Source organism: Crinia signifera, chromosome 5 (genome assembly GCF_055691185.1).
Source record: "Crinia signifera chromosome 5, ASM5569118v1, whole genome shotgun sequence".
Taxonomy (NCBI): Eukaryota; Metazoa; Chordata; class Amphibia; order Anura; family Myobatrachidae; genus Crinia; species Crinia signifera.
Genome location: NC_139221.1, coordinates 269168436 through 269183665, shown reverse-complemented (window position 1 = coordinate 269183665; position 15230 = coordinate 269168436). Strand labels below are relative to the sequence as shown.

The 15230-nt window shown below is 46.2% G+C and overlaps 1 protein-coding gene across 1 annotated transcript in view; it reads right to left on the bottom strand.

The window, feature by feature from the left end:
- Positions 1-15230, bottom strand: part of PTPRN2 (protein tyrosine phosphatase receptor type N2) — a 947086-nt gene that overhangs the window by 423386 nt on the left and 508470 nt on the right. The gene's annotated exons all lie outside the window — the stretch shown is intronic.

Sequence of the window (15230 nt, the reverse complement as noted above, 5' to 3'; positions counted from 1 at the left end):
TTGGTCCTTGGTGCCCCCTGCATGCTTCCCTGCAAACCAGCATAGCGGTGTCCTAGGAGAATCCGGTTCCAGCGCCAAAGTGTGAGCAGTTTAGCCCTTTGGCTATATTTTAAAACCTTGTGGTACCCAGCCCACAGTGCTTTTATACATGGTACGAGTTTTATATTTGCCTGTGCCTGGATTTTACCATTGTCCATTAAAATGCTTTTTAAATGATATTGCACCATGAAGCGCCTTCTCTCTGCCTTCTTCTAGACATCCTTCGCTCTGTGGATTCCAGAGTCCTCATCCCATAGAAAGAAGCAGCGGCAGTTTGAAAAACTAACTTTGGTGGTAGCTTCCCCTTGTCCAGTTACTGGGGTCTTGCATTTACTGGTGACTTTCTTTGAAATACACTTGGCGCAGGGGTTCATGCCCTTTCCATATATATATATATATATATATACATATATACACATATATATATATATATATATATATATATAGTTCATCCCATTTCACTTATAATTCATATTTATGCTGCTGTGCTGCGGCTGGCGGGGGGGTGGGAGGGGGGCTGGCGCTGCGGCTGCTGGCTGGGTGGGAGGGAGGCTGCCGGGTGGGAGGGAGGCTGCCGGGTAGGTGGGAGGGAGGCTGCCGGGTAGGTGGGAGGGTGGGCTGGTGATCGGTGCTGTACTTAACAGCACCGATCACCACCGATCTCTGTGTTACCGAGCGGCTTAGCCGCCGGTAACACAGAAAACGCTGCAATTGGCTGTTCACTTTTGAACAGCCAATCGCAGCGATCGCCGACCGGGGGGGCACCCCTGCCCCCCCTGGGCGGCGAGGGGGGATGTCTGCTGTCAGGGACAGCAGACATCTCCAAACTGTCACCGCGTCTACTGACAGTTAGAAGTCATGACGTACATTTATGCCATGTGTCGGGAAGTACATCCCGACCATGACGTAAATGTACGTCAAATGTCGGGAAGGGGTTAAGTGATGCTAGGAGCACTTAAGGTTTGTATAAAAGCTTGCTATGCTTGGCTTCCTCAGCTGGTATACTGAAGTAGCATCAAACCGCAGGGTCTACTATTACACTCACCAGATTCTAACAATATGGACATTATTAATGTTTGTGTATATTAAAACAAAAATCTCAACAGTATGGTTCCACAAACCAAAACAAATCTGCTTCTACTTTTATGCATAGATCATTGGAATGATAACTAGACAGGTGTTTCCTGACTATATATACATTATATATGGAATCTGGCTAAGGAGATGACCAGGCTTTTACTACCATTAGGTGAACCTATGTTGATGCCTTGCGGACCAATGGTTAGGGCAGTGATTTTCAACCTTTTTACCTTGCGGCACACTAAATAAGATTTTAAAATTGCCAAGGCACACCATGAGATCCCCACAGGGCAAAACACATTGGCCACCACAGGAAAAAAAAAAAACATATTGGCCCCCCATAGAAAAAAACAATCACGCTGGTCCCAACAGGTAACAAAATTAAAATACATGGGCCCTTTACATGAAAAGTAAATAACAGTTGAACTGGTGGTGACTGTAAGCTGGTTTGGGCATCTCTAGATCTGGGGCACACTTGAGAACAGCTCAAGGCACACTAGTGTGCCACGGCACAGTGGTTGAAAAACACTGGGTTAGGGAGTGCCTCGAACTTGTACCCACTTTATATATAAGTACAATTTACCATAATCTCCAGTACTGTACAACCACCGTAGGGATATTCATGTAATTACCTTCGAGGAGCCCTTTTGTATTGAGCAGATTAGAATATGACATACAGGCAGCATAGCAGACAGTCTCTAGTTACAATCCACTTGCTTATTTAGTGCAAGGTCTTTCTGCAGCAATTAAAACCTGTGGGACTTCATGCAAACAATCTCATTTACATTTGGCCTTGAGCAGTGTATACCTTCTGCACTGCCAGCATTCCCAATTGTATTCAACATGCTGACAGACTAAATAAATCCAATTCACTGGAGAATCAATGGCTAAAAGATACTTTAACAACCTAATAAGAGGCAAAGCTGACAATTTAAACAAAAGTGGAGTAACAAATATTATGACATGATGAGCTCATTAAAAGTCCTGTCCACCTCATCATTTCACAGAGGATGTCACCCTTATAGTAGGAAATAATGGGATGGAGGGAATATACAGATAGATTTATTTTGACAGAGCTTAAGTTACCTACAATCGTGTTCCTGAGAACAAACTGACATTCTAGGTGCCTTAGGCAGACATTGCACTCGCTCACAGGCATGTCATACTCTATGGGCGGGGGGTAATAAGTAACCATGAGGTACTTAGGGGAATTTCTGGTTCACTCAGAAAGGCACAATCACTCTCTAATGGACAAAACCATATGCACTGCAGGTGGGGCTGATGTAACATGTGCAGAGAGAGTTCGATTTGGGTGGGGGGTGTACTTCAAACTGATATCTACAGATGGGGCAGGTCCCATCTTGGCCGCCGCCGCCTGCCCGTACCCCCCCCCCCCCCTATCCCAGTCCGTCTCCCTGAGGCGGAGACGGACAGGGTTTCCGTCGCCCCGCCGACGGAGACTGAGACGCGCGTCTCAGTCTGATGAATGGCGAGGCTGTTGGTGGATCGCCAGCGGGGACGTTCTGGCGATCAGCCAGCCAGGATGAAGCCTGCCCCATCTGTAGATTGCAGTGTAAAAATAAAGCAGCCAGTATTTACCCAGCACAGAAACGCAAAATCACCTAAATCTAACTCTCTCTGCACATGTTCAGGGGCAAACACAGGATTTTCAGAAGGGGGTTTCCAGAGGGGCGGAGCAAAGCACGGAGATGGACACTTAGGTGACCCAGTATATGGGTCAGTTAAAGTATTATAGATAGACCAAATGTATATAAATAATAATAATAATTATATATATATATATATATATATATATATATATATATATATACACTACACAATAGTGTCTTCAGCGCCCTTTTCTTGTAATGTCCATATAATACAATAAAACAATAATAAAATCAGTGACAGAATCAAAAAATTCTTTCAAAGTAGTTCTTTTGAAGAAAATTTATTTTTATTTTGAAAACCGTGATCAGTACCCAACGTGTTTCGCCTCCAAAAGAAGCTTCATCAGGGGTTTGTGATCTTTTATTTGGAATACAACATTTTATGTCTTTCAAGGTCAGGTCAAATTTGATTGTGGACAAATATCCATGAAGGTCCGATAAATTATGGACCAAAAAGATAGAACCTTAATCACAAGAACATATAATATAAAATGAGTAATTTTCTTTAGAAGAACATCTATAGGAATGCGGTGAAGTGTCTCCTAGGATTTAATTGGAAGCACATTTAGTGGTAAATGCAACCATACTAGATCCATAGGTTAATTATATCCGCAGATTAGTTTTCATAAACCGTGGACTTCTGGGGTTAATCACCATAAATTTTTTGGAATAAATCCCTCAGGTGTGGGGATATGTGCACTCCTAGGGATCCAAGCAGCATGGGTGTCAACAGCAGTGTAGACCCCTGGGCATAGAAATGTAGTGGGGACCCTACCGATCCTCCAGCGGTAGGGGTGGGGGAAGCTTTGATGTCCCGCGGGTAGTAGGGGGTATTATATCAACTGCTCAGCATGTAGGACCTGGATCAGTAATTTCCACTAATTGCCCCTTTACTGCACAGATGGTGGGAGATGGGGTGGGAGAAGGGGGCATTGGGCTGAATGAAGGGGCCCTGATACATAACTTCCAGGATGGTAGAGGATGCTTAATACGCAGAGGAGGGGTGTATAGTGGAGTGGGCTTATTATTTATAATTTTCTGGTGGGAGGACAGATTTCTTGACTGCAGATATCTCCAGTTCCCGGAAAAAGATTTCCTAGATTCATGGAATTACAAACTAGAGAATCCCACCTACCAAACGGTAATGGGGACTAGGGGATCAGAGTTCAGGAGGCAGAGCAATCTGCCAACGAGAATATAAAACTACATACCTGGTGTGTGGAGCTGGAGCAGTAACCAGCTGCTGGAAGGCTGATATCTCTGGTTGTGGGAACAGTAGATACAAGCTTCTAGAGTCCTTCAAAGGGGGAGAGTCCCTGCTTTTGGACTCTACTCTCAAAAAAACTCTAAGTCAGATAAAACCTGAAATATCTGACTGGGAAGGGCAATTAGTGAAGTGAGATATCTCCGGTTCCCAAGGGCCGATTTTTTAAATTCTTGTACCCATGGAAAGAGGGGACCCTCAGGGCCCTAAGACTCCTGGGGGGATTTCTGGGTACTCAGAAACCCGCCCTGCATGCGCTACTGATGTTACATCAGCCCCACCTGCAGTGCATATGGTTTTGTCCATTAGAGAGTGATTGTGCCTTTTACGAGTGAACCAGAATAACCCCCTTAAAGGTAAAGTACAAATGGCTCTACATGAGGTCCAATCTAAAGCATTCCCAATAGAGAAAGTCCAGAAACAAATTAAAGAATGCAATGGATACAATTACATATTTTCAATTGAAACATTTAATAATGGTCAGTTTGTTAAATATTCTACTATTGTTGTTTTAGATGAAATGCTAGAATAAAAAAAATATATAACGAATATGTTATGTCAAATATAAAGCAATCACAGTTCCCAGGTGCAGCTGGATAACATTAAATGAAATAGTTAAGACAAACTCACAAGTCAAAAGGTTTCATTCAACAGGCAATCTTTATTTCACAGAGCGAAACATCGAGTCAAATAAAGATTGCCTGATAAATGGGACCTCTACAGAAGGTCTATTTAAAGCGAATCATGAAGTCAAATAAAGATTGTCTGATAAATGAAATGTCTGCACCAGTGTGTGTCTATCTATCTAACTGTGCCCATATATATATAGAGAGAGCGAGAGAGAGAGAGAGAGAGAGAGAGAGAGAGAGAGAGAAACAGCGGCACTCCTCTAAAATCAAACAGGTTTTAGTTATGTGAAAACCGATGTTTCGGGGCCAGATAAACCCTTTACAGATTATTTATTTAAACCCTTTACACCTCTCTGCTGCAGCTTCACCCCGCATTGACTGCGGGTGAGCCGGTTCCCCTCACACTAACTGTGGGGTGAGCCGGCTTCCTCCGCGCACTAGGGGCCAGATATATCAAGCTTCAAAAGTGATAAAATGGAGAGTGATAAACATCCAGTCAATCAGCTCCTACCTGTTATTTTTCAAACCCAGCCTGTGACATGGCAGGTAGGAGCTGATTGGCTGGCTGTTTATCACTCTCCATTTTATCACTTTTGAAGCTTGATACATCTGGCCCTAGGTATGACAGAAGGTATCCCCGCTGTCACCCTGCTATAAAAGCACTCAGCCCTGATTGGCTGTAGGCGTCTCCATGGAGAAGCTGCAGCAGAGAGTCACCACTGGAGCCTGGAGTGGTATGTATACTGGTTTAAAATTAGTGTATATATATATATATATATATATATATATAATAGATTGTAAGCTTGCAGCAGGGCCCTCTAACCACCAAGTCTGTCTGTTACCCAGTTTGTTTTATCACTGTCTACTATTGTAAAGCGCAACGGAATCTGCTGCGCTATATAAGAAACTGCAAATAAATAAATAAATAAATATATATATATATATATATATATACATATATATATATATATATTAAAATTATACTTTTCTCCTCAGGAGACCCACCTCAGATTCCGGAGTATTCTAAATGTTTTAGAACGTCAACATCAGAATGTCGGCATAGTCTGAATATTATCATTGGACACTGATATAATGTCAACATTGTCCGAATGTCCGCAGATTATTTTAGAGTTACGGGTTAGACTAGGGTTTGACTGCAGATTGGGTTATATGACAAGGGGGGGCGATGTTTATGTTCTGCGCAGTGGCGTAACTACAGTGGGTGCAGGGGATGCAGTTGCTATGGGGCCCGGCAGCTTGGGGGGCCCCATGGTTCAGCAAGCTATCCCCTGCACCCTTTAAAACTGTGCTAATTAAAAATAGCATGCGCTATGCAGCCGCGGGTTCAGGTGAGCGTGGGATGAAGGGAGGGAGGCGTAGCCCTGCCCGGAAGACGCTGGTGGTGTTAGGGGGAAAGAGGACCCCTCAGGAGCAGCTCTATTGCAGCGGTGAAGAGGTTCCGCTGCTGCTGCCAGAACTGAAGTTGTTCCGGGGGGAGAGCAGAAGATGACCTGTTGCTGCTGCACCGTGCTGGCAGCAGCAGGGAGCGCACGAGGACCCGATCTGTGGCAGGAGGTCCCATAGCTGCCCATAGCCGCTCTGTGGAGGAGGATTAGCCCGGAGCTGGTGGAGGGAGATCAGGGGGAGAGGACCATGTACCGTGTCCCGCCACCAGTCAGATCTGCAGCACTGAGTCTCAGTCCCACTGACTCATCTGGGGACACCTGCAGGTATGGGGTGGGGGGGGATGTTTTGTTTATGTGTGCGCCCCTGGTACATGTACCCTATATGTGCCAGATCCATGTTCAACAAGTGTGTGTCAGCGTGCCCTGCCCTGGTCCCTGTACAATGTATGTATATGTGTTTGTGTATATCAATGTGTGCCTGTACAACATGTGTGTGTGTGTAAGTGTGCCTCCTGGTCCATGTGTAACGTGTGTGTGTTTGTCTGTGTACCCCTGGTTCATGCTTAACATGTATGTGTGTGTGCCCCTGGTCACTGTACAACATTTGTGTGTGACGCAGTGTGGGAGGATGTAGCGGACCCTTCACACTGTGTCAAAGTTTGTACCAGCCTGGCCAGCTCCCAGCGGTGACACTATTTACCTGTTTTAGAGGACGGGGCCAAATTAAGTGTACGCCACATCAGAGATCTGTGCAGGTGCTTTGTTTCTCTCACATGCATTATTCTCTCTCACTGACACTGTCTCTCTCCCCCGATAACACAATCTCTATCTGTCACTGTCTCTCTCTCTCTCCCTGACTCTCGTTCACTGATACGGTCTCTCTCTCTCCCTCTGACACTTTCTCCCCTAACCCCGTTCTACCTATCTCTCTGTGTCACAATGGGTGGGGGGCCCTTTCAAGATTTTGCTATGGGGCCCACAAGGCTCTAGTTACGCCCCTGGTTCTGCGCATAATTTCATATGCGCATTTGCAGGTCTTCTGTGCGGATGCCTTCGCCGATTTGCATTGTCACCGTGGCGCTCGCACAGGCGGGGCAGGATGGAGGCGTGTTTAAGCATGAACACGCTGGGTGCGCCCAGGAAAGAGCTGGGTACCCCCATGTGAACACAGATGGAATCCTGCCTGCCGTGGGGGGGGGGGGCTGACATCACAGGACGTCAGCCGACTGCCCAGTTCTCGGACCAGTGAGCCCAGACGGACTTAGACTTGCAAACAGGGTAAAAATCATTAGATGGTCCCCGACCATCACATGATTTTGGCCCCGCACACTATCCTGCACATGGATGTTTATGCAAAACATCCATTCTCAAAGCGGCGGGGATATTCGCAGGGTGGCAGGTGGCGGCATTTGCACTCCCAGCGGGCAGTGTTAGAAGGCTCACTAAGCAGTGAAATACCGCTGCTTAGTGAGCCGACCAGAATGACCCCCTTTATGCTTGACTCTTGACATTTCTATCCACATCTACATTCGGAATATAGACTAAATATACTGTAGTCTCGGTATGGAACCCCAATCGCTGCTTCCTTAATTCCTCAGGGCAGTAACCAGGTAAACATTGTTTTGCGCCTGGAAAGAATGACTTTTAAATATTTGAAATATCTACTAAATTAAGACAAGGTAAGTTGGTAGCAGATAAGCTATTCCCATCAGGATTGTTATACTTACGTATAATAATAATAATAATAAGTGTTTTTTGTCATTTTTTTTAACAGCATATAGGAACTTAGAAAACGTATACTTAAATTTATAATTTTCAAGCACAGCTCAGTTCGCTAGCCCACACTTTATTTACCATTCCACGCCCCTATTTCCATGTGATGTCCTCTTATCAATATTTTATTACGTAAAATTGAAAATCTTGTATCCTTTATTTGAATGGAAGAACCGGTCGATATAAGAGTGTTGGACATGAGACTGATACTGTGTGACAAGAAGTAGCAGGAGGCCTCATTAGAAATGCCGCCAATGTGTCACTGAGAAGCTGGGTTTAGCTAAGCGCTCGGAGAAAGCAGCCTCTCTATTTCCTGGGGAAGTCAGGCAGCAAGGATTACAGGCTGCTTCCCATGCCTAGAGGTTCGGACCAGCAGGGAAAGAAATACAGAGCTAGTTACAGTACATTTACTGTATATATAGGGAAAGAGAAAGCATTGCCCAACTGTATAGGCTTTTACTGCTGCAGGATTGGGAATTGAAGAAATGCTAATCTTCTGACTGCGCTGCATAGTATTGGCACACACAACTGGGCACATCACTACCTGGTACTGTGCCCTGTGCTCCTTTTTACAGAATGTCTTTTACTCAGTGCACTGTAGCATAATGTCCGACAGGCCAGAGATAGAAGCTGCTGCTGCCTGTCAGGTGTAGGGCCAGTTCAAGTTCAAGGCAATTCAAGCAATTGCCTTAGGTGTCGAAGGTCCCAGTAAGCATAGTACAGTATGTCCCCGTTAAAATATTATCGCTCAGCTGAGCCTGTTGTCTATTAAACAGCAGTTTCTCTGAATTATAGCTTGTTCTCAAATACCATATTAACAAGTGACGGGTTTCACCTATGGGCTTCAGGAATGCAGCCCCCCCCCCCCCCCCCCTCAGTAAAATCTGCCACCCTGCTCAGCGTTAGTGAAGCCAAATGCAGTCTGTGAGACTGAACTGGTTTCACTGTGACTCGCAATGACTTCCTATTTGAAGTCCGACCTGCCAGTCACCCAAAGTAAATGCAGTCCCATTGGGCGGTCCGGGCTGTGACAGGCAGAGAGCTAGCTTCCAGTAGGAAGCCACTCTCTGTCTTACTGTGCAGCCCTAGCCGGCTTCTGTGAATAGTGGCAGGGATGCGGCGGGGGAGATGCGCAGCCAGTAGCAGCCCCCTCTAGAGTAACTTTTTCACATTTAAGTCTCAGGATGGAATTTCGGAATGTGGCATATGCCCTATGTGGCATAGTTTGGAATGCCATTCTACCTCACCATACAATCCAACTGTATCTATAATGTATCATTTTTTGCTTACTTTGACGGCTGCAGAGCAAGTTGAAGGATGAGCTCCAGAGAGACCCAGTGGGAAGATGTTTCCTCCCTCATCCACAGCTTTGACACTGGCCTGTGATACAGGTCATGTCCGGCGTATTCTAGGTTGTATTTAAGCCACCGAGAAGAGCCCAGTTAGGAAACAATCCCAAAACAAACACAAACTGTAGCATTGGTTTTCCACAAGGCAACCTAGGCAACCTGAGCCTAGGACCCGGGGGCCAGGCCTTACTTAGGGGGGGATGCTCTAGCATCCGCGCTCCCTTACTGCCGCACATAGCCGGCTACCGCTAACATAATTATCGCATGTGCTCTAAAATATGCGATCATTATGGCAAAAGACAGCTCTTGCGTTAAGAGCTGTCTTTTGCGGTGAGCCGGCGATGCGTGGCGGGTCCCAGCGGCTCCCCCCTCCCTCCCTTACCCGGCTAATATTGCTGCTGGAGGGGGGCAGGCTCTCCTCCTCCCTGCACCTGGAAAATGATTTTCAGTGCAGGGAGGAGGAGGCTGCCCAGACACAGGTGAGGGGGGGTTCGGTGCGAGTCGAAGGTGGTCAGTGCGGGGCGGTGTGGGTCGCGTTAAGAACCCGCCATGAGGGTTTTGCTGCATATCAAAATGCGGTAAAAACCCCAATAACTGGGTTTTTACTGCATTTCTGTTTTAGAGAATCTCCCCCTTAATCTGGGCCACCCATGATCCATCACAAAGGCTAGTTTCTAGAGATTCAGTAACAGTATTAATATCACTAATGCTAGCATTGATCTCGGTTACTGTACCTCTCCAAAACATCCCCAGAGGATGCGGACCCAGCCCACACTCCCAGAGTCCCACTGTCTGCAAAGCATTGGCATTGGTGGTTTGGGCCATCATGAACTTGGAACATTTCCTGCTGGACTGGCCTCCAAGTGCTGTGCAGCCCACAGTGATATAGCGCAGCTGGACGTCGTCAGGTAAATAAACTCTCCACACAACTGTCATTTGGAGAGTTTCCAGGACAGGTGGACCTTATATACAGTCACTGATCTTTAGATCTGCTTTGCCTGCGAGCTCAGTCTCTGGCTGCCCGAGAATAAGGGGAAGTTTTTTGCAAACTACTTCCTCTGCTTTCTGACATTGCCCAGAAGCTTTCACAATGAATTACTCATTGGGATCTTTACCAAAATTCAGTAATTAATTGGTTATTTTTGTTAGTATAATGCAGGCATGTCCAAATTATGGCCCTCAGCTGTTGTTAAACTACAAGTCCAATCATGCCATGCCACAGTTTTGCTATTAGTTAATGCTGAAACTATTGCAAGGCATGCTGGGATGTGTCGTTTCACAACAGCTGGAGGGCCATAGTTTGGACATGCCTGGTATAATGTGATTCACATCTATATGCTATAACAGGAAGCATATCCTTCTATGATGTATTTTTATTAGGAATCATGTTAGTATAGGCGCTGTGGAACCCTTGTGACGCCATGTAAATACATTATAATAATAATAGTGTAAAATAATGGTCATCTTTCACTGGCCTATCTGTAAAGGGTGCACGGTATGTGGTGCACATGGGCTGCTGGATCCAGCTCACATAAAGCACCCACTTCATTATACACACTTCTCTGTCAGCCAAGCACTGGCTGCAAATATCACTGGGAAAATAACAGCGGCAACTATTTTCTGGTGATTTGCTCATGCATACTAGAGATATTCCTGGGAACACACCATGGGCACAATGGGCCTTATTCTAGTTTAATCTTTCTGACAAAATCCTTCTTATGCTGTGTACACACGGGGGCGATAGGGGCTGAAATCACTGGGAATATGGTCGCAGGCGACCATATTGCCAGTGATGGGAGTGTGCCCCAGCGATAAAACGCTGGGTGCGCGCTCCCGGTTTCAGCCCCATTCTAATCGCTGGTCGCAGGAGCTTGCTCCTGCAACCAGCTGATTACCTCTGCGGCTCACCCAGCAGAGGTTTGTTTTAATCAGCGACCATCTCTGGTCGCTGATGAAAAGGAGACACTGGGCAATATATTGCTCAGCAATGTATTGCTAGCAATATATTGCTGAGCAATATATCTCCCCCGTGTGTATGGGGCTTTAGATGGACAAAACCATGTACACTGCAGGTGGGGCAGATGTAACTTGTGCAGAGAAAATTAGATTTGGGTGGGGTTTTACTTCAAAGTGAGATCTATATTGCAGTGTAAAAATAAAGCAGTCAGTATTTACCCTGCACAGAAACAAAATAACTCACCCAAATGTAATTCTCTCTGCACATTTTACATCTGCCCCCACCTAGTGAACTAGAATAAGGCCCAATAAGGCCCAATAAGGCCCAATGTGCCCAGAGATCTGCGCTGTATCCCTGAGTCTACTGCATGGCTGGACATGACAGGGACCAATCGGAGCCTGCACCAATGTCCCCCTCCTCTTGTAATTGGACCATGTGTTTTATTTTTTTTCCTATTGTATTGCTTTTTGGGTACTCTTTACCTAGCACGGCGCCCATCGCGGGCATCGCGGCCATCAAATGCACTAAAAAACGGGTGCGACGCGATGGCCGCGATGCCCGCGATTTCCCATAGGGAACAATGTTAAAAGTGTGATTGGACGCGATTTTACTGTTCAATGCCTCAATGCCCGCGATTTTTCCATAGGAAACAATGTTAAATGGGCCACAGAGCCCAAATAGTACCCCTGAAGTCTGAAATGGCCCCCACAATTGTTAACGCCACCCCAAGATCGCGGGGCTCGCTGCGCTCGCCACGCTTCGGGCTCGGTGGCTCGCTGCGCTCGCCACACTATTCTATTCTCAAATCCACGCCGACGTGGATAGTGGGGGTATGAAAAGGTCGGAGGACGCGTACCGCCACCACTCTCGGGCTCGCTGCGCTCGCCACGCTTCGGGTTCACGTTGATCGTGGGGTGGCGTTAACAATTGTGGGGGCCATTTCAGACTTCAGGGGGACTATTAGGGCTCTGTGGCCCATTTAACATTGTTTCCTATGGAAAAATCGCGGGCATTGAGGCATTGAACAGTAAAATCGCGTCCAATCACACTTTTAGGTACTTATGTAGTATCTGGGCTGCCGATTTTTTGATTGTATGCCTTAAGTTAAGGCATACAATCAGATGCGATGCGATGCGATATCGCATCGCATCGCATACGATGCGATGCGATGCGATGACCCGATTTTTCCATAGGATTCAATGTTAAAATGGACTGAGTCCATTTTAACATGGAATTCAATGGGAAAAAGGGGTCCTTTTCATACCCCTACTATCCAAGTGGGCATGGAGTTGGATATAAACCTGTGGCGAGCGTAGCGAGCCACCGAGCCCGAAGCGTGGCGAGCGAAGCGAGCCCCGCGAGGGGACGGTATTCTGTGTCCCCTCGCGGGGCTCGCTACGCTCGCCACGCTTCGGGCTCGGTGGCTCGCTACGCTCGCCACAGGTTTATATCCAACTCCATGCCCACTTGGATAGTAGGGGTATGAAAAGGACCCCTTTTTCCCATTGAATTCCATGTTAAAATGGACTCAGTCCATTTTAACATTGAATCCTATGGAAAAATCGGGTCCATCGCATCGCATCGCATCGCATCGCATCGCATGCGATATGGTCGGGTGCGATGCGATGCGATGGACCCGATTTCAAAATCGGCAGCCCAGTTACTACATAAGTACCCACTTTTAACATTGATCCCTATGGGAAATCGCAGGCATCGCGGGCATCGCGTCGCACCCGATTTTTTAGTGCATGCGATGGCCGCGATTTTTTACCCCCGATGACCGCGATGGACATCGTAGGCGCCGTGCTAGGTAAAGAGTACCGCTTTTTGTAAAATAAATCATCTTGTAAACTTCCCACTGACCACAACAATATAAATTCTATAGTGTATTTTTTAAAACCATCCAGACCGGTATATTACCTAAGGCTCCATGAGATCTAAATCCAACTCTGAACTGTAGCCACATGAATGTTCCTGAGACAGATCTCCCCAGCATACGGCACATTACAATCATCAAGTGAAATAATAGGTTGGATGCTGCTGAACCCCGCTGCTGACTGTGAGACTGTAAAATATTATTTTTTGTTTTTCTAATATCAATTCAGATAGTAAATATAGTGATTTGTTTTGCAGAGCAAACATTTATATTTAGGGAACAATAAAGGAACCTTATGACTTCTGCCCTTCACCCAGGGGTGATTCCAGAGAGGAGTAGGCCAGTAAGGAGCCTCCTCCAGCCAGGCCCCCTCCTTCCTGGGTGCAGCATCCTGTCCGCCCAGCACAATAGAGTATGAGCACTAGAGCGCTCAGACACTATTGCGCATGCACAGACCTCCAGAAAAATGGCCACCGTGACATTTTTCCGGTGATTCCGGCTCTTCTGCCTTCATTGCAGGACTCCAGAGGGTAAGAATTAGGAAATTAGTGCAGTGTGTGCTGTGTGGAATGCGTACATTGCACCCATTATAAATACGCCTCTGCCTTCTCCTAAAGTGCATTCTGGAAATGTTTCCCATAGAGTTGCTTACAATAGTACATTCTTAATGCAGCCATGGAGTTAGCACTGTTTACTGTACCACAATATACTGTACAGTATTGTTCATTCAATAATTATTATTATAACAAGGCCTTGCTACAATTATTAACCTGGGCTGTGTATTTGAAAGCATTATGGATTGCCTTCATGGTAAACATTTCCCAAGACAAACAGAATGTCAAGTTCTAGATGACCGCATTTATACAAAGAACACACTAATACAGATGGAACTGAATCATACGTGTCTACCCTCCTGGGAGGATGGGAAAACCACCAGCCTGATCCTGCCCCCCTCCCCTTCCCCCTTTCCCACCTCCCCAACTCCACTGGGTCAAATGCTCAGGGAGAGGCAGGGCTAAAATAGTGCATAATATTTGCCCCATCCCATCCTCAGACCCACAAATCTTGATATTTGCTGTATTGGGGACAGTGCTTGGTCACATCATGCTCTGTACCTGCCCCACCGAAGTGCAGATGAGCATCCCTTCTCCAGACGCTCATTTACTAAATGTAGTGTAGTTAATGCATCATATCTAAGGAATAAGTTATGATTTCATGCTATGTTTTGAAGGACCTCTGCTGTATTGATATGAGAATAGCTCAGAGTATTTATTGCAAAAAATATATATTGGATTATGGCAACAAAATTGGCTTATTTTTTATAATAATTGTTAAACAATAATTCAAGTTGCATCATCATTGCAGACGTAACAGTTTTTCAGCATTTCCCCAGTACAGTAAACCTGTGTTAACCATTAATACCGCCCTAAATTTAGGAATCTATAGGTTTCCCTGCGCATTAAACCCCAGAGCGACCATTTAACACAAATGTTTTCCTCGCAAATCACAAGACTGCAAGAAAAAAAATCTGCAACAAGTGCAACCTATGGGGCTTATTAATCTGCCCAAGAGTGTATGTACCACTGTAGTACAGTAGAATACAGTTACAAAGTTATATCTATGAACAATTTTGGTAGTTTATTATTTTCTATCAAGAAACCTCTTCTGTGTAGACAGATAGATTGTAGGGGCCAGGGCCAAACGCCGGGCAGCTGGAGACTAGAGTGAGTGACAGACTGCAGGGGGCAGGGCCAAACGCCGGGCAGCTGGAGACTAGAGTGAGTGACAGACTGCAGGGGGCAGGGCGAAATGCCGGGCAGCTGGAGACTAGAGTGAGTGAAAGACTGCAGGGGGCAGGGCCAAACGCCGGGCAGCTGGAGACTAGAGTGAGTTACAGACTGCAGGACTGCAGGGGGAAGGGCCAATCGCCGGCCATACGAAGCCTGCAGAGTAGAAAACAGTGACAGGCTATGTGTGGGGCGAGCATAGCCAAACTCCGCACTGATGCGGTAAGGCCCCTTGGCCCTCTGGATATTCTCTCTTTTACCCAATGATCAAGTTGTTAAAAACTGTCAGCTAAATTCTGGGTGCAGGGTGAGTAGCATTGGCCCCCCCTGGTCAGGGGCGCATGTGCACAGCACATACTGCACCCATTGTTAATACGCCACTGCCTGCTGCATGAATCTG